A 24,454-nucleotide genomic window follows, 5' to 3' on the forward strand; every position below is an offset into this window, starting at 1 on the left:
TTTTTCTTTGGTTCTAGTGTTATTAAACTTTTTCGAGGTTTTTGTTGCTGTTTTTCATTAAATCCATCATCTCCAGAAATATATTTCATAACTAAAATAGTTCAAGACCTTAATAAATACCACTCTTCAATAAAATTAGTGGTCTGTAACTATTTACAAGACATGTTTATTCCTCATTATATATTAAAAAAATCAAACTACCCTTATTCAATCCAACTTAAATGATTATAGATTCGTAGGCATAGTTTATGGCAGTATAAATGATGCTGTTGTCTTTTCCAGTGTCTATGAACATTTCTGAAATTTTATGACTCTAGGTAATAAATCTAACTATTGTGAGAATGTAATAATTGTAAAAGGCCAAAAATGAAAAATATTGTCCCCTACAAGATGGAATTCCTATCATCACCAGAACCAGACCTGCTTAAAACCTTGTCTCTAGGTTGAGACTCTAGCAATGCTTTACTTACAGCTATCATCAAGTTTTGCTTCAAATTCTCAAAGCAGAACTCCATCTAAAACCCCTATATTTGCCTGTTTTTGTTAGAAATCTGTGAATCATCGACCAGTGTTGTAAAAACAGGTTTGAGTTCTTTTGAAAGCTCGTGGTCATTACAGTGCTTTCCTTTAAATGGAGTCTGAGTCACAGAATTGAAACCTGATATAAGATTACTTTCCCTTGAAAGGAAGTCTTAACAGATATATTTCTATTCAATTTTGTGCGGTTTTTAGTTCACATGTATCACCTAATGCCTGTGCATTATCTAGTCATACAAAATATGATAATTGGAATGGAATACTTTATTGGAAGATACAAGTATGTGTGCATACACGTGTAAATGTTCACATATATGTATATATTCTTTTAACTTGTATATGTCTGGCTGTTTCCTCTGTTACACGAGGTGGAGAATTGTTCCTTGTACCGAGAGCATAAGCTGAAGGTAAGTTAGCTATGCTTACTTACTTCACATAAAAGCCCATTCCAAATTTTCTGACCACCTTTGGGGATGTAAACCTGTAACTCATTACAGAGAATTTCTCTGTGACAATAAACCATCCTTCTCTTATACCACATATTCACTTGCTGTTTCACAGGGGGATATGGCTCAGCCTGAGACAGATTTCTATGTCAATATAACATGTTTGGTCCAAAATATTTGTCCAAGCTCCTTCTGCAGGTAATGCAGGCCTTCTAGAAGGCAAGTTCTTCACCTTATCTGAGACATTAGTCATACAGTTGGTTTGAAGCACCTTCCAGTGGTACTGATCTGTCCCCATTAAGTTTGGAAGTTTGTAGGACTGTTAAATACCTAATATTTATGCAGTGCCCTCAGAAATCCTGAATTTCAGTCATTTGTTATTTTTAAGAGAGCTGGGGTTAAACTTTCTGCAGTGTTTTGTTGCTTTTGTCTCATTGAAATCAAAGAGCGTCAGGAGTCTATGCACCCTTTAGGAACAGCACCTGTGACTTTGGGCTGCATTTGACGCTCTCTGAGAAATCGAAGGAGGATAGATCTGTGTTCATTGTAGCCTTGGCTGCTTAGGAGACACACTGCAGAGGCTTATACTGCTTAAATTTCCTACGTGGATAGAACTCATCACCTGTGAAACCATGATTCCAAGCAAAGGAGTTTCCTTGTTGAGGAATGCTGTCTCCAAACTGACTATGGCTGCAGGTCTGTCCAATCGTAGCTCCTTTGCAGAGGTTAATATAAGTCAGGATAAGCTGTGGTCTGACCTTGTGGTGTGCTTCTACCAAAAAGAAAGAAAAAGAAGGAACAAGAGCTTCCAGGACAAGAAACGAAAATTGAGATGAGTAAGAGTCACTTTTGAGCAAGGCAAAATGATCTTAGCAGAAAAAACATGTTACATCGGAAACTATATCTAAATTGAAAGTGTAGAATAAAATATGTAAATTTATTATGCAACATAGTCTTAATGAGATATCTTTGGAGATTTTTTTAGAATGAAATACAGATCTTTGCACTAATATATCAAAAATATCACCTCAGAATTTAGAACAAAATGTCTGAAAATGTGGCAATGTCCAATTTCCAGCTCATTTATTTCATTTTAACTCTTTAATTATTGTTTACATTAAGATATTGTCTTTATGAACATGCTTATAAATCATATTCTAATTATAACTTTTCTACTTATTCTGATACATAGATTCAGTTTATTAATTAATTTTGAAGTAGATTTCAAATATATGATTTATTCCATTTCCCTTTCCAAACCCTTTCCAGCTTATAAACTCTCTTTTAATGTTATTCTAGTATACTTCAGAAGAAGAGAGAGTAATCTATTGATGGTCTCAGTAGCCTGCACATAGTGTAAGAAGAGCGTCATCTTTTTGTCTGAGATTTCCTTCTTCTGCAAATATGTCTTAAATAAATTGACTGTCTTAGCCTTCTCTTTTCCCTAGGAATCCTTCTTCAGTTAGTTACTGAGTCCTCAGCCTTTCTCTGTCTCCTTGCTTTCTAAAGTCAAATCCTAAGTCAGTCACATAAGAATGAAATTTATGTATCTCTGTCCTGACAGAATTTTCTGCTATTAAAATGTATTCAGTTTTACACAGACTGTATGATTTATGGCATTACTTGACAGGTTCTTTATAGAGGTGTATGGTAAGAGAAGGAGACACATGGGCATAAAAAGAAATACCAGAGGTTTGTACTGGATACAAGGGAAAAAAATCACTGTGTAGACATGTAAGGGTGGAAGAGGCCTACCAGAGAGGTAGTGCATCTCTATACTCAGAGATTTTGAAGTCCTCCCTCAATAAGTCCATGAACAAGCTGGTCTGACCTCACAGATGACCCTACCTGAGAAGGACACTGAACCAGAGACCTCCTAAGTGTCCTTGCAACCTGAATTATCTTCTAATTCCTGGAGAAAAATGCAAAATTTATCAAAGGGAGTTGAGCCAGTCTTCACAAGCTTATACCTTTCCCTTGTCAGTCCTTGACCAAATGAGAATTTGATGTGGGAGAGCATTGTCCATGGGGAGCAGGAGCCAGGGACTCTGCTACAGAGGCTCCTTGGCAGGGACGAACTCAGAAGTAAACCAAAATTTGAGTTCATTTGTTCTAATCTTTCCAAAAGGATTAGAGTCATCATACTCTATAGGGAAATGGCTGTAAGAAATTCAACTCTGTCATATGTTATACTAGAAGTACTGGAAACTTTTCCAAGAGTATTCATTTGAATTTGAACATGAATTTAATTCTGACCATGCTAATGACCCTATCTTTCTAAAATTTGCCTGAAATAATTGTGTACATTCAGATGGAAATTTTTCAATTTCCAATTGCAGTTTGTATAAATTATTTGCTTATAATTACATGTTTAGCTGAAGTGAGATGCAGATTAATGTACTTTCCATTTTATAAAGATGAGAAAGGAGCTTTTAATGGTCTGAAGAGGCTTGTGTTGAGAAGACCTTGTGTTTAAATGCAATGGTCAAGAAGAGGTGACAGAGGACACTGGCATTTCACATCTTGCAATATTATTGATGATAAAGAGAAAGAGAAAAGGGAAGGATTAGGAGGCTTTAGCTAATAAGTTAAATATTTAACACACAAAATATGTGGTGGCAGCAAGGTGGCCACTCTAAATATCACTGTAGGAGAGACTTATCTGCTTAAAAAGTGAGAGACTAACAAGGAAGAGAGAGGTTTTGATTTTAACATCATTAAAATGCTACTTGAAATGATGGTGATAAAAGACACCTGCATAAAATTGTTGGCCCTTTAAAGGACCTTGCCAAATATCTTGAGCTTAGATGCTGTTTATTGTGATGGGAGATAGAAAGATTAAATACTTAAATATATCAAACTAACAGTCCAGTTAAAGGACTCAATTCCTTATTCTTTTTCACACATTCACATTATTGACTTGGTGGAGATAGTTCACATAATAGTAAACTGATGGAGGAAGAGTGGACAGCCATGGCCTCCATTAAGGGCAATTGGTGCTTCTCTGACAACATTGCTTGAGAAATAAGCCCTTAAATATTAACAATATTACTGGTGACTCTAATTTGTCTGTGCAAATGTCTTTGGTGATAAAACCAGGTGCATATTTATCAGCCAGAGTTGGTATCCATCCGTGGTACTCTTGCTCACTTGCTCAGATTCATCTCGCTGTAGAAAGAATGCTGTACATTTTAAGACTGTGATGTTTCAAGCCAACTTTCATGTGTCTGGTTTGAATATCAAATTCCCTACTACATGCTATACATGCTGTAATAGGAACAAAATGTCTCACTATGACATACTGCCACAATTTAGAGCACTAAGTTAAAGGTAATGACAATGTGTTTATGAAACAGTATGACTTCATTGTCCCTACTCCCTCTCCCCTGTAGCTTACCCAACAACTTTATTTCAAAGTCGATTCAAATAGCTGCATGAACATTACTGATGGCCCTATGTGAGCTGTCTCTTGGATGAATAATAAATAGTGAAGACAATTGGGAAACAGAGCTGCCAGGAGAAGGCTGGACTGGTGCCCTCCGCTGATGAGGTTGGGCTGTTGCACACACGCTGCTGGTATGCCCGGGAAGGGCTGGGATGCCAAAAGGGAACGCTTGTCAGTACGAACCAGCACAACCTTCTAAAAAATCTTGGAAGCATTTAAGGCCCAGTAATTGGGCGTATTCTAGCTTGGTTTTCTTCCAAATGGGTCCTTCTCCAACTCTTCCTAGCTTGGAAATATTAATGAATTATCCTTATTGCTGAGCAATGCATTTTCCACAGAGAGCTGTTCCAGTTGTTTTAATGCATTTGATTCACATTCATCCACATAGGGGCTTTTTTTTGCCCACTTTCCACAGCAACTCTAGCAAACAAGTTCAGTATCTGCAAGAAGAGAGTGCTAACCTCATGCATTTTTTGTAAGAACTATTCAAATTGGGGGCTTAATTACACTTGGCCAGACAGCTCATTTGATTTTTTTCATCTGTTTGCACAATGAAAATATATTATTGTTGTTTATAGCTTCATAAACTTGAAAACTAAACGGTGGGATATACACATACTCTTCCCTGATCCCTGACCTTTAAGATGAGACTGGAGAAAATAGATTTAAGTTTTGTGCTGTGTCAGATGTTATGTCCATGAAATATCTTGACACTAGACAAAAATAGTTCTGTGTAGCTAAGACCGACAATGCATCCTAGTTTTTGGATGGTAGGAGGTGAATGAAAAGCTTAGCATGAAAGAAATACAGACCAAAGGGGAATCTCTGAGGAAATATCAAGGCATTTTGAAGAAATAAATAGAATTTCATTTTTTCTTTACAGCGAGTTTATAAAGAAGAAAACTGGAAAATGTATTTTATCAAACCATTGTTGACAAATTTGTCACTATCTCCAATCAGTATCTGCTGAGTGATGTTTTCCTCCTTTGAAATTCCCCGCGACTCCTCTTTGTCACAGCTTCAGGTACAGATAGTTGGAGACAGATGCAGCCTCACACTATTCCTAAGTGGCCAGCTTTCTAGGTCAGTCACTTTAACACTCAATTTCTTCATTCACATTTGTGTATAGAGTAACAGTGAATCCAAAGGACAACTTATTTACCAAATGTTCTCCAATAAATGCCTGAAGTTTGGTGCTCGGGTTTTCAATTAATAACTACTGGTGGCTAGTTTTAGGAGTTAATTCAATTTTCAGAAACCTCTTTTGAGATGCCTTACAGGAGCCCAAATTGCAGAAAAAGTGAAGGCTTACAAAAGAAGCTTGATATTTTATAAAGCAGAATGCTTACATCAGTAAAATGAAAGCAACATTTAGCTGCCTAAAGGACATACAATAATGTGGTTGTGACAACAGAACTTAGGAACCCAAGCAACATGAAAAAAAATCTGTAACACTTAGCTAGTCGTCAATGATCATAAAAGTAAAGCACCTGACCCCACCATGATGCTTTAAACTCCCTAGGTCTATCTAGAAATATCTTGGAGAAGATTTGTACATGTGAAAGCTTGTATGGCAAGGCAGCCAACAGGAAACCCTAGAAAGGGCTTCTTCCTGACAGGTATTAGGAATCCAAACGGCTGGGTAAATTCTTCTACAAGAAGATCCATAACATGGGATCCACTCCTGCAGTGTGATGCCAGACTAAGCAGTGCTAATGCTTCCTGAAAATGAGTGCTACAGAAAAAGTGTTTATGGCTTGGGCAACAGCCTAGTTATTGGGTCACTTATAGTGAAAGTGGAATATCTCTTTTCATTTCCTTCCTCACCCTAAAGCATTTAAGATATAGTTTTTTCCACCACATAGAAGACTGATGTCCTCAGTCATCATGGTAGATTAGAGCATTTTTGGGAGGGAAAATCAGCATTGCTACAGATGCAGGTACATTCACTAATTCAGTGCCAACATTCTTGGACTTAAACTTGTGCAATGGGAAAATTCGAGTAAGCCATATATTATAGGAAAAGCAACAACTGCAGATTGACATTTGCTTTTATTTTTATTTCAGAATAGGAAAAGGGTTAAAAAGAACAGATTCAGCATGTTCTTAGTAAAAAAGAAAAAGTGACGTTTGTCAGCATCATGTGGTAGGAAACTTTTAGGCAAAAAGAAGTGGCAAGTTTCTGCCCGTCTGGGAAGGAGAAGGAAAAGAAGTACTGTCATATCAGCAGTCGCCAGAGGTATTTTTAAAATGCCATTATGGCAACATTTTTCTTCTGCAAGCTCATCTGTTGAAAGATTGGTTAAATAAAAGAAATGCAAGAAAAAAAAATTGTAAGCTAGTCTGAGAGAGAAAGTAGAAGCAGAAAAGTCTGACTTGCCTGTAACCATCAAAAGGTCAGAAGTTCAGATCTTGCTCTCATGTGATTATTGTAATCCAGCCTTATACAGAAAGGATGGCAGCCTTCAAAGGGAAAATGAGTGAACTGAAAATTCAAAATTCCCAACCAGATTCTAAGCTAGAGATCAATATATCAACAAATATTTCACAATGACAATGCTGTTATTACTCTAAAAGCAGCAGACTGTGTCAGAGTCTGGCTCCTGAATTTTTCCAGTGAGCATCTTTTCTCTCCTGTTTTGTTCTCCCTTTGAACTGTTAAGTAATTATTTTGAACTCTCCTGCATTTAATGTCCATCTTTGAAACATGGCCTAACACATGCCTCTTTCGATTAGGTGTGAGGGGAAGGAGGGCTTGAAATAAAAACATGAAATTAACAACAAGCAACCTTATAATTAGCACTGGAGCTGTGCTGCTCACTACAGCCCCTTGCCTCTCCATGTTGAAGCTGTGCCTGACACAAGACATAAAGATTAGAAGTAGGTCATACGAGTAGCTCATGAATAGTTAATAACTATTTAGCTACTGTCTTGAGTAGCTGTTGGGAAAAGGGTGTGGGGGGGAAACAACCACAAACATTAATCTATAGCAGCAAATAATCCATTGCCTCATGTTTCCAAATGGGCCAATGGACAGAAGCCCATTTAAAAGGGTAGTTTTTAAAGAAGTGCATTTCTGAAAAATGCAAAATGAGACAGTAGTTAAGAAAAATGGCTTTTATTTGTGCAAAACACAGAGGGGGTGGGGGGAGAGGGAAGCAGGAATATACTTGCTCTCTGGAAAAGACAGTTAACATTGAAACCATGAATGCATTAATTTTCCTGACTTGTTATTTAGAGATCTGTTCAATTAATGACTAATGAAAAGAATGAAATGAGAAATACAACTCCACTACTGTTTTGCCAGAGAGTAAGTTAAAAGATAACTGTCATGAGCCATAAACATTCATCACACTTTCCTTCACCTATTGTATTTTAAATTGGTGATTGATAATACTAATACAACTGAACGCAGGGACAATGTATGCAGTAGGTTTACACGAAGGGTGGACTAGACACTAAATACTGTATTCTACTACTGCCTCTGCCAGAGATTTCTCAGTCCTCTGACACACCACACACTGGACATGAAGGAATTTATTGCTAAATATGCTGAAAAGAAACCAATAGTACGTGCAATGGTGCACAAGCTAGCTGTGTTAACATTTTAAAAAGAGCTGACTGCCTAGCTCTTACTGAAATTACAAATTGGAATGTGTCTGTAAAACAGAAAAAGCCATTTGTTAAAGTGAGACTGAGGTTCCTAATGAATTGTGCGGCTAAAATTTTTACCTGATGTCCAGAAGTTATCAAGTAGTAAGGCATGGTGTAATTCACAGCCAAGTTTACTCTGCAGTAATTTTCTTGATTGCCTATGTCCTGAGTTTCTCCATTTGTGAAGTGAGTATTGCAAAACTTAACTCCCTCCTTCGCAGGCTTTTCTGAGGCTCACTTAACTGTGAAAACACTAAATGCTGAATCAGTCCAAGTGGTAACCCCCTCTCCTAACATTTGCTAAGAGCTGCAAAAGCATTTGTACTTCCACCCTTCACACACATAACTCATACATATCTGTGTCGGAAACCTACGCTGACACTAAGGGGAAAGATCCTTCTTCATGAAGCACTAGGGACACAACTGGCTCAATCTATAATCCCCCACTCAGCTCCAGGGAATGAAGTAGAAAATCTGCAGCTGATTAGAAGTCTTTTTTTTTCCAACATATTTTGGCCAAAGCTAGTATCTTATCCAGCTTTTCCCCTAAGCATACTGCTATCTTAAACAAAGAGAAGAAAACTCTGATGAGGATCAGACTCTATTGCAAAAAATTATTCTACTTTATTCCAATGAACATCACATTGATTTTATTGTCTTTATGTCTCTGTGCTTAGAGAAACAGAAATTTCCCCCAGGTATTATTGTTATCATCCTCTCTTATGAAGTTTTTGTCAATAATTGCACCATATTTTTCCTAATGTAACATGACACTATTAACTTTTTAGGATGAAATGAAGAGAATGCCTGAAGAGATACCGTATATTTCTACAAGTTATTAAAATTGCAGCTGAATTACAGATATAACTATTTAGTTAATTATCTTAGTGAAAATAACAGCTCTGAATATTCTCTTTTAGACGAGAGAAAACCAGCAGTTATATGAAATCAAGGAAATTGCACATTTGAAAAACCACTGTGAGATAAGTGCCACTTAGAACAGGTATAAAATACTCTTGTTTCTGGGCTTTTTTGGGAAGCTTTTTTCTTTCTGTTTGGATTGGTTTTTTGTTTGGGTTTTTTTTGGCTTTGTTTTTCCAATGATAGACTGGGATTTTTCAGGTTTGGAGAAGAGGTAGATGAGGGAGCATATGACAAATATTTTGTAACCATGGAGATGGTGGACAAGCCCTGCAGTACCAAACCTGGTAGGGGCTCCAACAGCACAAGGGAGCTGAGAGAAGCAGTAAGAGCAGTACCTCTCCTCACTATGGGTAGTAAACCTCTGGGGAGTGAAACCTGCCACAGGTAGCTGAGGTAGGCAGGACCAGAACATTCAGAAAGCTACCTTCGAGCATGGACATGAAAAAGATGAGGTGAAGTGTGTGTGCCTTGACACAGCAGATATGGATGCTGAGGGAGTGTCAAGCAGTAGACTGCAGGAAGAACCAGGCTGCCATGGTCTCCTCAATAGATCCTATCGCCTCTGACAGAGAGAGTATTGTGCTAGATATACACAGGTCAGCTCCATCAGGAGATTTCTTAAGTTCTTTTGTTCTAAAAAATATTTCACTATATCCTTTAATAAATAAGAATATGTGTAAAAAGTGGAAAAAAACCCAAAAGTTATATTTAGATATGGTAAGATATAGCAAACCAGATCAAGGGAAACAGAGTATTTTAAAACATCACATGCATTTCTGATTTAGCTTCACTCTGGTATAGACATCTGTGGCTTTTGACCACAAAATTACAACACAACTTTCTGACATGGTAAGAATTTGTGCTCCTTGTCAGAATTTACCTGTTAATATGCAGAAGGTGTTAGATAGAGCATACTCTAAATTTCTTATGAGAGGGAAGGCGAGAGGCCAGACATTAAGAACAGCTGCAGAAGCAGCCAAAACCCAGTGTGCTGGGTGGCATCTGTAACAGAAAAGCCACCCAGGTCACCATCCTCCCTCAGATGCACAGCCTCCCTCAATGACTCTGGAAACACTCACACCTCAATTATGCCTTATCATTCCCAGTCACATTAATTTTGGATGACCAACCAATAGAGGCAAATTCAACAAGCACTTTTGGCCAGTTCTGGTGCTGTATGCACTGTCGTTTTGTACCTCTCTGTTTTGTTTCAGGATCATAGTCCTTTGATTATCCACACTGTCCCAGGGCCAAAGATGCACTTCATGGCAAGTGCTAAGCTATATGAATGTGAATGATTCCTCCCTTCCCTCCCCTTCCCTCTTCTCACAGCTAAAAAATGAAATTTATCCTGCAAGGATTCAGTCTCCCACCTCCACAGATGCCAAAATATGCTCACGTGTTGGATTTGAGCTCTGCAAGACTGCCAAGTTCAGCCTTGTAAGTGCTAACAGACAAAAACGTCATACTTGTCAGAATTCAGGCCTTTACTCCAGAATGAAATTTCAGAATTTCTATCAACAAGCACTGAGGAAGTAATAAAAATGTTAAAATTCACAAGTTTGGGGTTTTTGTTGTTGGCTTTTTGTTTGTTTGTTTGTTTTTAATGGATTTGTCCCAGGCTGGACATTTTCAAGAAAATGAAAGTATTTTGGAAGAGCATAGGATGCTAATGGAGAATAAACAGATAGGAAAAGGGGGCTTCAGCAAAATAGATGCCCTCTCTGATCATAATCTCATTAATATATTTGAAATTTCAAATATTTTACTGCCTAGTTTCAGACCTGATTAACTTACAGAGATATAGTTTTCATCGGTAGATGTTGAATCCTTCAATCCAACAAGTCTTCTTGGGGAACTCTTGTCAAGATGGGAACTCAGGTTGGGATGCATCTTGAAAATTATGATGGCTGCCACAAAACAAACCGGCTGATGCAGTTGGCTTGGCAAGACAGGTAGATGAATAGAAGGAATGAGGATCCAGCTTATTCTTCAGTGGTTTGCAATAGTGTAGCAAAACCTGCTTCCTGTTACCATAGCTTTTCCTGATTTATGTTCTGCCATCTATCCCGGTATTTCATTCTTATTGTGACTGGGTGGAAGTGTAAGAATGTCACTGAGGGACTGTCTTTAACATTACTTGTAATGGGAGAAAACCGCTGCTCTTTCATTTTTGTAAGAAAGAAGAATCAAAAATGGCCCAAGCAAAACTGCTGGAACACATGACATCCTATACAGGAGCAAAATGTGCAGTACTGAACTTGCTGTTCTTTCCAGAAAAACGTCTAGCTAGCATCAGCACAGAAGAAATTCACAACCAAATTAAAATGGCAGAGTGCCAGATAGTACTTCAGTGCTTAAGGCTGTTGTAAATTTTTTATTAGAGATGTCTGTGCATCCCAAAGGTCAAAGCCATTTCCACTGACCTAGCAGTCATGGGTACATGGCAGCTCTCAGGTTTGCGCAGGAGCGGAGGAAAGGCCAGTCACTGAGTAACTCTGTAGTATGCATTGCAGCTGTCATTTCAGTCTTCTTAAATTTTTGTTCAAAGATGCCTTACTTTAATAATTTTCTTATTTAAACCACAGGGACTGATCTGTGTGGTCATGTAGGAAGAACTGATATGCCCCTCAGTGAGGGTCAGTTATCATCTCACCTTGCTGTCGTGATAAATTATGCTGGTTTGTTTTGTGGCAGCCGTCATAATTTTCAAGAAGCATTCGAACCTGAGTTCCCATCTTGAAAAGACTTCTCCAAGAAGACTTGTTGGATCGAAGGATTCAATATCTACTGATGAAAACCATACCTCTGTAAAACAAGCAAAAGCAATTTCTTACTGCATTTGAAGTTTTTAATAGGTGGCTGGAGAGAGTGCCAATCAAAGAAGAAAGGTAGCAATCTTGCTGTAGTTTACTAGGTAACTGAGGGACCACATGTACATATGACATTGAAAATTATCAAAGTGAAACAAGCCAAAGTTAACTTAAACTTGCAAATGAAACTCAGCATATAAGCAACCCACTCTATCATCTTGTCTTCAGCTCTTCAGTACAGACAGATTTTGCTTTTTCCTTCAAACTGCACAATTCTTTCTGAAAGTCATCAACTAATCTCAGCTTCTACAGAGTGTGGAATAACTTTGCATCCCTCAAAAATCCCAGCACCTCAAGGGGTCAGAACCTTTATCCCCAAAATAAAAATAGTCCAGAAGTTCAGCTTTCTGCTATGGAGTCAGAAGTACCACAGTTTTAGATTTATAGGCAATATTTCATTAAGGATAAAATGCTGCCATCTGTCTTTGCTGTTGTTTGCTTGTTTTATCTTTCTCTTAAAAAATCCGAAGGCCTGTTTTGAAGCCTGTGAGATCCCATGAGTGGAAACTGTGCATGACAAGAAGCAGAAAGTTCCTTAAAAGACCATCCAATAAGCCCTAAAGTAAAATTGAGTTGTATTCACTTTAAGATTATCTACAGAGATTCCACCACTGAAAAACAAGTTCTCAGGAAATTGTAAATACAAAAGCCAGGCATTTGTGATGATTTTAAGAACACATGTGTGCTGTCATGAAGGAGCATCATTCCATTTTCATGGAGTCACAGACTTTAAAGGCCAGAAATTACTTCCTGAAAAACACAAGCCAGAAAACTTCACCCAATATATTTTGTTCATGGTATTTCCTTTCTTTAAATGAATTGCAAGTAGTATTAACTTGATAGGGTGATTAAAATAGTTTCCATAGACAGTTTTAGGCAATGACATTCTTTGAATGAATACATACACAATTGGTCAAACTCTTCTCTGGTGGATTTACACTGAATTGGAATTACAGATGCCACACAGCTGCCCCAATGGCATGTGCTGGGAAAAAGGACACCAATACAGTATGTTTTGTTTGTACAGACACCCAGTAAATGCAGGGCTTGATCTCAAGTATCTTCAGCTCATTCAGGTAGTCCAGTGTCTTGTGTGTTAATATTATCTTCCCCATAACTGTGGTATTATCAGATTTGCATCAAGGGCTTGTGAAGCAAACAAGGCAACACACACAGACAAGTGCACACCGTATATTTGCGAGTCCATGGTCACCATATCAGATTGCAGACTCCCGCACAATGTTATGCTGAGAAACGAGAGGTGAGGGAGACAGCACGCCATCCAGCAGGCTGAACCTGTGTGGCGAACAGAAAGCAGTGCTGGAGGATTTTATCTTGAAATCTTATCTTTTCTATCTTAAAAAAGATTCTCTGGGTCTAATCTACCAAAGCCACCTTTTTTTCCTCAATTATTCTCTGTCAGTTTTCCAGTTTTGTTTTGGTTCAATCTCTTTTTTTTTTTTACTCTTAGACAGTTTGTGTTTTTCAAATCATAACATCTCCAGTACACTGGCACTCAGGATACATCCTCCCTTTGCTCTCTTACTACTTTGCTTTAATTAGCAGTCTGTAAATAGAAGGGTCCTTTCCTCAGCTGTCAACAAACTGAATTGGTACAGTCTAACTCGCTGATTTTCCATGCTTTTCAACAAGATACAGCCTGTGATACAGCTGAGCAGTTGCCTGCAAATGGCTACAGCTTTCCATCTTTTTCAAGACCTGATGTAAATCTCAGCTGGAAAGGATCCAGGAAGAACAAATATCACTGTACAATCACACGAAGGCTGCACACTGTACGTGCTATCCAATGAACTATCTGTGTGCCTCATACCCCCAAAATCCTATGTTTTGCTTCCACATTTTGGCAAGCAGAGACTTTCCTTCCTCATCTCCTGAGCTGGCTTCATTGCTGCCTTGCCAGAGTCTCGCGTGGCAGCCAGGGAGGCTGCTCCTTCCCTGTCAGTGCCTCGCACACACTCACAGCAGAGAAGCCATTTCCCTTAGAGACTTCTGTGCTGCACCCTGTAACAGGCTTATAAACCCTCCTCTGGTCCAAGAAGAAGAAGAAAACGGGGGCAAAAAAGACCCTAATTAGCTAGATGTTTTGTTCAGCTACTCTGTGAGCTGGGATGAAAGGTTTATTACTTTTATGACTGCCTTTTTATCTAGGGAAAGGGGAGTCAAAGGGTATTCAGAGAAGTGGGTGTGATTTCTTCAAGGGGAAGGCACAAGAAAGATCATCATGTGTCTTAATTTCCATGTTATCTCAGAGAAAGGTCAAATGCCATTATTTATTTTGAAACAAAAAATTGTGAAGATGTGAATAAACGATTATGTTTCTTTCTCTCTCCTTGCTCTCATTTCCTGCCCTGGAATGGCAGTGGATCAGCTGAGCCATAGCATACCCAGCACAGACACTACAACATTCATCTTGGTGGGGATGAGCTGTTTAGGTTAAGGCAGAAAATGTGCAGTTTATTTAACTCAAAACAGACATATGACCTTCAGATGACAATATCATGATCGGCTTTGACACAGGAACAGAAATGATCAGACAGATGTAAAAAGTTCAGAAAAGTTCTTGCAATGGGGATCATTTCTTCAGTAAAGATTCATTCACTGTCCACAGTTTGCAGATGCAAAATAGTTTAGTCTCATTGTCTGATAGCTGTAGGTGGGATGCCTTCCAGACAATATCTGATTAGATGGCATGGTATGTCTTACAAGAATTAAAGTCAGTTGTACATTAATGAGGTCACCCCTCAGTCTCCTCTTCTCCAAGCTAAAGAGACCCAGCTCCCTCAGCCTTTCCTCATAAGGGAGATGCTCCACTCCCTTAATCATCTTTGTGGCCCTGCGCTGGACTCTCTCCAGCAGTTCCCTGTCCTTCTTGAACTGAGGGGCCCAGAACTGGACACAATATTCCAGATGAGGTCTCACCAGGGCAGAGTAGAGGGGAAGGAGAACCTCTCTGGACCTACTAACCACCCCCCTTCTAATACACCCCAGGATGCCATTGGCCTTCTTGGCCACAAGGGCACAGTGATGGCTCATGGTCATCCTGCTGTCCACCAGGACCCCCAGGTCCCTTTCCCCTACACTGCTCTCTAATAGGTCATTCCCCAACCTGTACTGGAACCTGGGGTTGTTCCTGCCCAGATGCAAGACTCTACACTTTCCCTTGTTATATTTCATTAAATTTTTCCTCGCCCAACTCTCCAGCCTGTCCAGATCTCGCTGGATGGCAGCACAGCCCTCTGGCTTGTCAGCCACTCCTCCCAGCTTGGTGTCATCAGCAAACTTGCTGATAGTACACTCAGTTCCCTCATCCAAGTCATTGATGAATATATTGAATAGTATTGGTCCCAGAACTGACCCTTGAGGCACTCCACTAGATACAGGCCTCCAACCAGACTCTGCCCCATTGACCACGACTCTCTGGCTTCTCTCCTTCAGCCAGTTTGCAGTCTACCTCACCACCCGATCATCCAGTCCACACTTCCTCAGTTTTGCCGTGAGGATGCTGCCCCATTGTAGCTATCAGGTGTCTCACAGTTAGGTGAAAAAAAAGATGGCATCGAAGAGTTAAAACTCAGGAAGATATTAATGCCTGAGCATTCTAAGAAGTCCTTTGCCTGCTTTATAGAACACAAAAAATGTACACAGTTGAAAATATAGCTGGCATTAGGCTGATTACAGTTTAATTAAAACTGCAAATGTGTGACATATTTCTGTGGATTAGAGCGCCTCTATTTATTGGACAAGCAGTGCTCTCAGCTCAGGTGCATCAGCAGCAGCACTGCCATTGTCAAAAATTATGGACCTGCAGTTCCTGAAATCTTATTAGGCTTGACACTGTCTGTGGAATCCCTAACTGGGACCAGTAATAAGAACCTCTGTTCCTATCAGAAATTTATGTCTTTCCTCTGCAATAGACAAGAGAGGGCAGAGGCTTCAAGAAACTAATTGAAAACAGAACTGTAACTAATCTGTTTATCTAATTTTTACCAGATGTGCTAAGGTAATCTTGCAGAAGGAATCAAATGAAATCAGCACAAGCACCACTGCTTCGCTGAACTTTGGGGACCGCTGAGCATAGAAGTAAGCGTTCAGAGACCAGAACAAAAAAGTAGTAGATTGTAAACCTTTTTTTCTGTTATGAGCAGGGCAATGAAGTGAGACTACCTGGTTTTTCCCAAACTGATCTTTTTTACTTACCTTGCTGGGCAATCTTACAATACGAGATCAGACCACAAGTTCAGTGCTGTGCAGTGCAATTTATTGGATGTATGATGTACAAGTGTACATTTCAGAATATGAAATGATGTATGAAATAAAATATTATAGTCCACTGCACTGAGAACAGAGGGAGTGCTGAATAGACACTGGTAGTGGCATTGACAGATTGAAGAATCCAGTTCAGCACAACTGGTATTGAGTTTTTCAAATCCTATAAATCATATGAAAAATATTCTCTGACTAAACCCTTCTGGGTTTTTTTTTGAAGCAAAAGAAGCCTAGCAGAGAGAACAGCTAATTGTCATACTTTTATTCTGAGTAAAAGTTTTTCCTCCCCAAAACCTTTGCAAAGAATGTGAAATGCCTCTCCCTAAACTGTATTTGCACAACATGTTCCGATTACATATTGCTCTTCAATATTAAATCAACACAACGATTTTCACTTCCCACGTCTCCATTACATTTTATCCTTCCAGAGTTTGTTGGCAAACTTCCTGTCCCCTCATGTCCTGCCAGAATTAGGCCATACCTGTTGCTGTGGAATTGGAAGAGGAAACAGATTATGAAACGCGCTGTTGATGGACAGGGTGGGGATACATGAGTTCACAGATTCAACTGCCACAAATGGGTTTTGCTGAACAAAGGATTTTATTTCAACTAAGCTATCAAAATTGAAGGGTGAATAAGTGGCTGATAATCAAATATTCCCATTTGTGCGGGCTTGCTTATTTATTCTGGAATTGTAAAATATGTATGAGTGTATTTAGATCCAGATCCCAAATCGTTCTAGTTAAAAGATATGGCTAAAGGCAATTTAACTTTTTAAAAGTTCTTGCCTTTGCCTTTCTTGCTCATATCATCACCTGTCACATCCTTCTGCCACCTTAACAACACAAAATATTGCTGACAGAGGTGTACCAAACAAGGGTTATAAATATGTCTAAAGACATAAGGGAATTTAATTACAAAAGATGCAAAATGGGATTAGCATATAAAGTTTTTTGATTGATCTACCAGCAGACTGATAGAATACTGTTCAAGACTTGCATTCATTTTTTTCTGATAACAGTAACATCCTTTTTCCTCAACTTCCCCCACACAAATTCCAATATTCTACTTGAAATACAAGCATGTCATTTTTGTTACAAGAAATTTCCGGTTTAGTTTGTGGGAAAAAACACTTATATTCAGACCTGACTTGAATCATGGTGGTTTAGTTGCATAGTTAGATGATTTTTTTTGGATAAACAAAAAAATAATTAAAAAGGACATTTTGGTTGGGAATAATATTTGAAAAACAGATTAGTAGGTAATTCTAGCAGTAGAAGAAAAATAAAACAAGATCATTAACAGTGTTGAAGCTTTACTAGACAGATTAACAAAAAGTTTTATTTTGGAAATGCTGGCACTCTTAGTTTCAATATACAATCTTACAAGTACTGTTTTTGAATTATCTTACCTTTTTATTGAAAACCGGCCTATACTACTTAGGAGAGGGACAGAAAAAAAGACTAAAAAAATAATAATGAAACCTTATTGTGGGCTGACATTAAATTTCTCAGGCTTCCTTTTTCCTGAAAACTTGAATTGTCAGTTTGACTAGGCAATTGCTGTCTTCCCACCTTTACTTAACTGTACAAAATAAATACACCCTACTGTACATTATATAGTGCTTTCCACAATACGTCTTTTCAGTACTTCAATGAATTTCTGATGGCACTGAAGACATTTTGGAAGTATTCACTTGGTTTGTTATGTGGATTAGTGTGTCTGTGATAAGGATATTGCGTACATTGGTTCAGTGGAATTAGTGAACAGCATCTTTTCCCACTGGAAATGTAACTAAATTAGAAAGACTAGTGCCTGGCTTTTGTATCAGATGTGGGAAGAAAAGTTAGCCCTTTTCTGTCAGGAACAACAACAAAAAAATAACTTCATCATTACAGAGTGGCAATTGTTGTATGTTGCATTTACAGATAATGTATCTTTTTACAGCAGGAGTTTTTGTTTCTGCGGGAACTATAAAGAACATCATTCAGTGCAATTTCCGTCTTTATTTTAGCCTTGGAGCTTGTTACCTTTCTCTTTTTTTTTTCTGCTCTGTGGTACTTGTAGCAGTGGATCAGATAAAAATCTTAGCTTAAACGAATTAATGTATGATAATTACAAATGGTGTAAAAAGCTGACCCAGCCCTTTATTTATTTTACCTGCATCAAATACAAATGAAAAGACATGGTGTTTGATAAAATGTTTCTTTTTGTCTGTGAATCTACTGCATGCAATGTTTGAGGTGACATTGACTATACGACATGAGATAAAAGCAAATTTTCTTTTTGTGACTTTTCCCTACCTGTCACTTTTTGTATTACAGAAGTGTATTGGTTTTTTTATATCAGATAAGGCTAAAATAAATAAAAATACATATTGGACTGTAGGCAACACTTGGTCAGAGTTAACTGCAATAACTTTATTTTTTTAAAGTGTGGACTAATTTTATTGCCAGTAACAACATTAGTGGTTATTCGTGTTAAGATAAGGGCAATAAAAATCTAATGATCCAGGATATATGATTGACAAAAAGATCATGAAGGAATTTCCCTCTTGCTTACTTATATTTCACATTACATAAATGGTCAGATACATTATAGGATTTTGGAAGCTGTTTCTGAAACACTGAGTCTGATTTATCACCAGAGGCAAAATGCCAGACTGGATGCATCAGAGATCTTTTCTCTTAAGAAATGCTTCAGTCTCTTTCAAGAGACTGTCCATATGTGCACTCATACTGTAAGCATATGTCTACTTCTCTGAGTTGAAGACTTCTCAATTTGAGCAGTATCCAGAGGATCGCTATCATGTCCTACCCCTACCTGACATAAACTGACTGAGGCTGCCTCTGCTTGCTCAAGGGTAATTTGTGGACAGGTTTTGAACAGCCACCTAAGCAATTTGGCCCTCTCTTTCAATCTAATTGTTTCTTTTTGTGATTTGGTTGTCCTGATTTATTTTCTGAATGCAATTTAGTTCATACGTATTGAATTTACCTTGCTTCTCTTCTCTACCCACCCGCAGGCAGGAATTTTCTTATTCTTACCAACTGTGTTGCACCTTGTTCAAAGTTATGAGTAGATGTGTCTTCCCTGAAGCCAGTTATGGCCATTATTCCCATGGACATACAGTTGGGCCTCAAATATAAGCCAGGCAAACCTGGTACTTCACCACCTCAGAAGTGCTTATTCCTCTCCATCACCTAGATATTGTGCTCTGCATCTGTCTAAACACAGGTGGGAAGAGACCCATCTGAGGTGTTTATTTGCCTACCACAGCCTCAGAAAAAGTAATGCTTTCAGCAAGTCTATCATTTGCAAATACTGTGCGTGTATGTCTAGATACGTGAGTACACGTATCCCATTTCTTCAGACTGTTACTACCTATTTATGGGGTCTCAAACTTTTTCTTTAAATTGAAAAATGAAATTTAAGTATCCAAAGATGGTGGGGGGATGATTAAAAGCGGAGAATGGCATCCATTTATCCTTCAGTGTCGCAGAGGTCTTACTTGGAAAGGCGAAGAAAGAAGTGGTACTTCAGCCAATGTTACTGCCACTTCTAAAAGCAAGGAACAAAGGTGACAAGGCAGTGCCTCAATATTCTATTGAATCCTAACTGCTATTATGTCAGTCATAATACAGCTGCCATGTTTCCGTAACATTTTCATGTGCTCTGTGTGTGCTCACATCCAGGAAAAATGAGTTCAGCACGTATGTTGTGTTCTGTTCATCTACAAATGACACAACCCTACTTTTCTTCCCAGTTTTTTGTGTCAAAAAAAGGATGTGCTAGGAGAAGCCTAGGCATATGGTAACCTTAGCTCTCAGAGACACTATATTCCACTGAAACCAAGATCGGCTGTGTATAGATTTTTTCATTCCTACCATAAAACTAATGTTATTTTTCAGTCACTGATGTTAATCACCCATCTTTATGTCTAGTTTTCTTTTTTAATTTTTTCTCTCAGTCAAATCCCAATCCATTACATTCTGAATAATGCTTAAGCCAAAGTGAACAAATATCCATGAACATTTAGCTACAACCACTAGATACATAGATTAAATGTTTTGTTTTGGTTTTCAGTCGTGGTCAATCTCAAAGGTGAAATGACCTCTTTCAGTTGGAAAAATTCATTATGAGTGTTAAGGAGGAATGTTTACGTGGTTTAAGTAAATTAGTGAGAATTGGAAGTCTCTAGATAATGCTAATTTTCCTTTGGCTTCCAAAAATGCATTATCCAAGGATGCTTTCCAAAAATTCATTATGGTTTTAATCCAATCCAGTCCTACCAGAGCTGCACATTTCTTTGATGAATTGTTGTTTGCATTAACTGACAAAGTAGAGTCATCCTTCAGGCAGTCATTGAAACCCTTTTCACAGACTCAGAACGTAGTGTTGATATACATTTAACATGGATATGTAGGAACAGAATCTTGAGCAAATGCTATTTTGATGGCACTTTATTTTTAAACAAGTGTAAAGGAAGAAACACTTCACAGTTCTGCTTCTTCATACATTTATACAGTAATGTAGTGGTCAGTTCACTCTCCAATGGATTTGAAAAAAACAGGTTAAATTCTCTCCTCTGCACATGAGAATTTACATCTTCTATATTCCTGGAGACTATGCAGTCTATTAGAGTATTCTGGCTTGATACCAGAATATAAAGATATTTCAAGTTCCTACACCGCATGGAAAATAATTCTGAAGTAATTAGGGCAGGAATAAAGAGCACAAGTTGAAGCAAAACACCCTAGTTGAATAATTAGAACTTTCTTGGAAGAAAGAAAAATCTCATCTTGTAGCTCCATTAAAGCCAAAGTGAGGTTTCCTAAGGACTCTTTAATATGAGATATTTAAAATAGTTTGGAGTAGAAACTGGCTTACAGGATGCTTCTGTTAGAACTTCTACTCCTTAATGAAAGGAAGTTACTACCAATACAGAACACTTTTTAGAGGAGCTAGTCCCCCACCATTTTTCCTAGTCAACACAGCATACTCCCAAACACAGTACAGGAAACCAGCACACTATGGCATGGTTCATTAGTCCACTCAGAAGAGCCTAAAAAGTAACTAAACACAACATTTCAATATTAACCCAAGGCACCTTCCAAAAGATAGCGAAAGTAGTTTTGCCAGGCTCCCTCTGTCGTCAATACCTGGAGACAGGTTCCTCCACAGCATTTCAGACCAAGAGATTGACTTCAGTGTTCCTCTCATGAGGAGACTTTCTGCTTATATAGACTACAGGGTGACACTAGCTTTCTTTGGCCAACTTTTTCTTTTATACTGCTCCCTCAAAACTCTAGTTCTTTTTTGGATTTAGTTTCTGCCCAGTCTTGCAGGGTTAGCGATGCATGAAAGGAGAAGGCTATTCCAGAATTAAGGAAGGAGAAACATGTTACTCAGTCCAGTTTTAGATCACTCATTCAGGTCACTATAACCCCTCGCTGTGCCAGCCTCTGATATACCTGTGCTTAGTGAACATATTGCAGCTGCATGTGTAGATCAATCATATACAAGCCGATTAGAAAGGGGTCTGGAGCAAGGCAAAACATGTTCCCCTGAGGAAAAAAAAAAAAAAAAAAAAAAAAAAAGGAAAAAAAAAGATATATTTTTTTCATGCACACATTTTCCCACCCACACGTTTGGAATGGGGATATAGGTCATTTTCTTATTTCACTCTCAGTCCAAAAAAAGTTAAAACACTTAATTACAAGATACTATATGTAACTGGGGAAATTAATCTAAACCAGAGAACTCTGATATTGCCAAGAACAGAAACAGTCAAGCTAAGTGCATGTAAAGAGCTCACTTATGTTATAGCGTTGCTTCTCAACCTGTGAGGTGTGCCTTTCTCGGTGAGGTAGATGGAAATACACATGAGGCATGTGCTGGAATGAAGCACAAAGGAGATACTAACTGGTTGTGAGTGAAGCACAGGATGAATTACTTGTGAGGTACTGTTTGGCAGTGCTTAAGTTCAGGTGAAGCTGAGTTATTTTCATTCCACTGTGGTCCTACACTGTAGAATTATATTCAGTAACTGCATAAAAGTATTATTTCTGATTATAGCTAAAATATGATAGATTCTGGAAGGTCTTTTTGCCTAATGGCATTCATCCAGAGTTCATGAAATGTTCTCCTTTGGGGTTATGCAGTGATTTCCAAAAAATTGATTAGAGACTGTTGTATGTTTGCCCATATTAGATTGAGTGCACCTCATTTTCTCTAAACAGGAAGATACAATCACCCCCAGGTCAGTCTGGGAGTGATGGAGACTGCCTTGAAATGCTGTAGGCACAAGGTAAAGAGCTATGAATGAACCCTCATTTGCAGAAATCAAACAAGTTTGTCAATAAATAGTGCAAGAAAAGAGGTAAAAGTTCATACCAAGTATAATCTCTTAACAAACTTACATCTAAGAACAGGTTTAAAGGTTTGGTTCATGCTAATCTGTTTCAAACCTTCCTTAATAAGATAGCTTGAATCTATGTAATCAAACTGAAAAACTGGATTGCAGACACAGATTTTGAATTTGGAAGCACCTAGGGCTTTGGTTTTAGTCTTGCTGTAAAGTTCATAACTGGATCAAAGCACAGAGTTTGGGGCCTGTCCTAAATGGTTTTATGATCTATAGTATAAGAAATAAATCTTAAAATGTAGTACATCTACATCCTACACTTCTTTGTTAGATTCCTGCTCCATCATAAACAGATGCATTGTCTCCTTTTAGCCTTTATTTAAAGGTATAAATTGTCTTATTGCTCCATCACATTTCCAGATGTCAATAGTGATCCTGGGAATGGTGCTGTACGAGAGTCAGGTTTTTTTGCATTGGTATGCGTTAGAGGTTACCTGAATTTTCACCCATATGAAGCAAACTTCCTCTTGATTAATTAGTCCCCTGATTGTCCTAACTAGTACCAGTTCCTAAAAAGCAAGAAAGGTGCAAAAATCAAGCTTACTAGCACAGACTAAGCACATTCACATTTCTTTGGTGCTCTGACAAGTGATAACTTCTTACCCTTGTTCACATGCAAATGTAGAATATCAAGTCTTTTCTTTTATTGCTCTGTAATTGCTTGAAAATGCTGCAATATTTATGCCATTTTTTCTTAGTTTTCTAACATATATATGCTGTTTTCCAAGCAGAGACATTATTTAATGGAAGAAAGACCACATTAGAGCTGCCTTAGTGGTGGTACTCTGTTCCTGTACAAAAAACTCTTGACTCCAAAATGGCTCAGTGAACCATAGTTCTGGAAAAATTCAGAACTATGGGAGTTTGTATTTCTTCTTCAGTGTCAAATAGCAAGTACTGGAAACTTCCTCAGAGGCAAATCCTTTCATTTCTGAAAGTCAAGTTGTGTTTCCTTGTCCCAAACCGCTGCACAATTCACCAAGTAGCTCTATTAAGGCCAAGGCGAAGTTTCACATTACAGTTGAGTTGACAGGTTGTGCCACCAAAACAGCATTCTCTCTCCAAACCAAGGCCTTTGACTTTGTGCCCATTCTTCTTCCCCCACACCAGCCCTGGTCACAGCTGACCACACAGTGAAGAACAGTCAGCAGAAAATGATCCCACTCCCTTTCTTTTTTTTTCTTTTTTATTAGCTCAGTTAGATCTAGCCCTTGAAAACGGTTCACCCATTAATGCCACAGAGACAGAGGGATGGTTTTGCTGGGAATGGAGAAGTGTAAGGGGAGGAGGCAGGATGGGTACCTCTTAGGGAGAGCGCATGTGAAATTCTACCCTGAAAAGCAGAGTCAGGTACTGCTCACTGTAATGAAAAACAGGGCCTCTGGCTTATTTCGTTAATCTTAATGAAACAGGCTCAATTGTGAACCCTTCACCATGGCTATATTCAGGAATCCATACACACTGAAAGGATATACAAATGGGCAGAGGGCTACCACATCGCTTGTGCAGAGGGACCCAACAAGAAGAACTGGCAAAGTGATCCCTTATTGCAAATATGCAGCTACTGAAGTTCCCCAGCCATGCTGTGCGTGTACTGTCAGCTGCAGGCAGCTCACCCCAGAGTCGGGGTACACTGGCTGTGTGCCTGCCCTCCGCCTAGGGAAGGGGCTGGGGCTGGGGGCTGAAATGCCTGGAAATTCCTGCTGACATTGGTCGCATTGGTTGAATGGCAAGCAGCAGAGTCTACTGTTAAACTGTTCCTTCTTTCATTTAATAACGACTATCTGTATGTCAAAGATGTGTTTTCATCATCTAATGACTAAAATATCCCATAGTATAATAACATTCTTATTCTCAATTA

This window comes from Caloenas nicobarica, chromosome 3 (genome assembly GCF_036013445.1).
Source record: "Caloenas nicobarica isolate bCalNic1 chromosome 3, bCalNic1.hap1, whole genome shotgun sequence".
Classification (NCBI taxonomy): domain Eukaryota; kingdom Metazoa; phylum Chordata; class Aves; order Columbiformes; family Columbidae; genus Caloenas; species Caloenas nicobarica.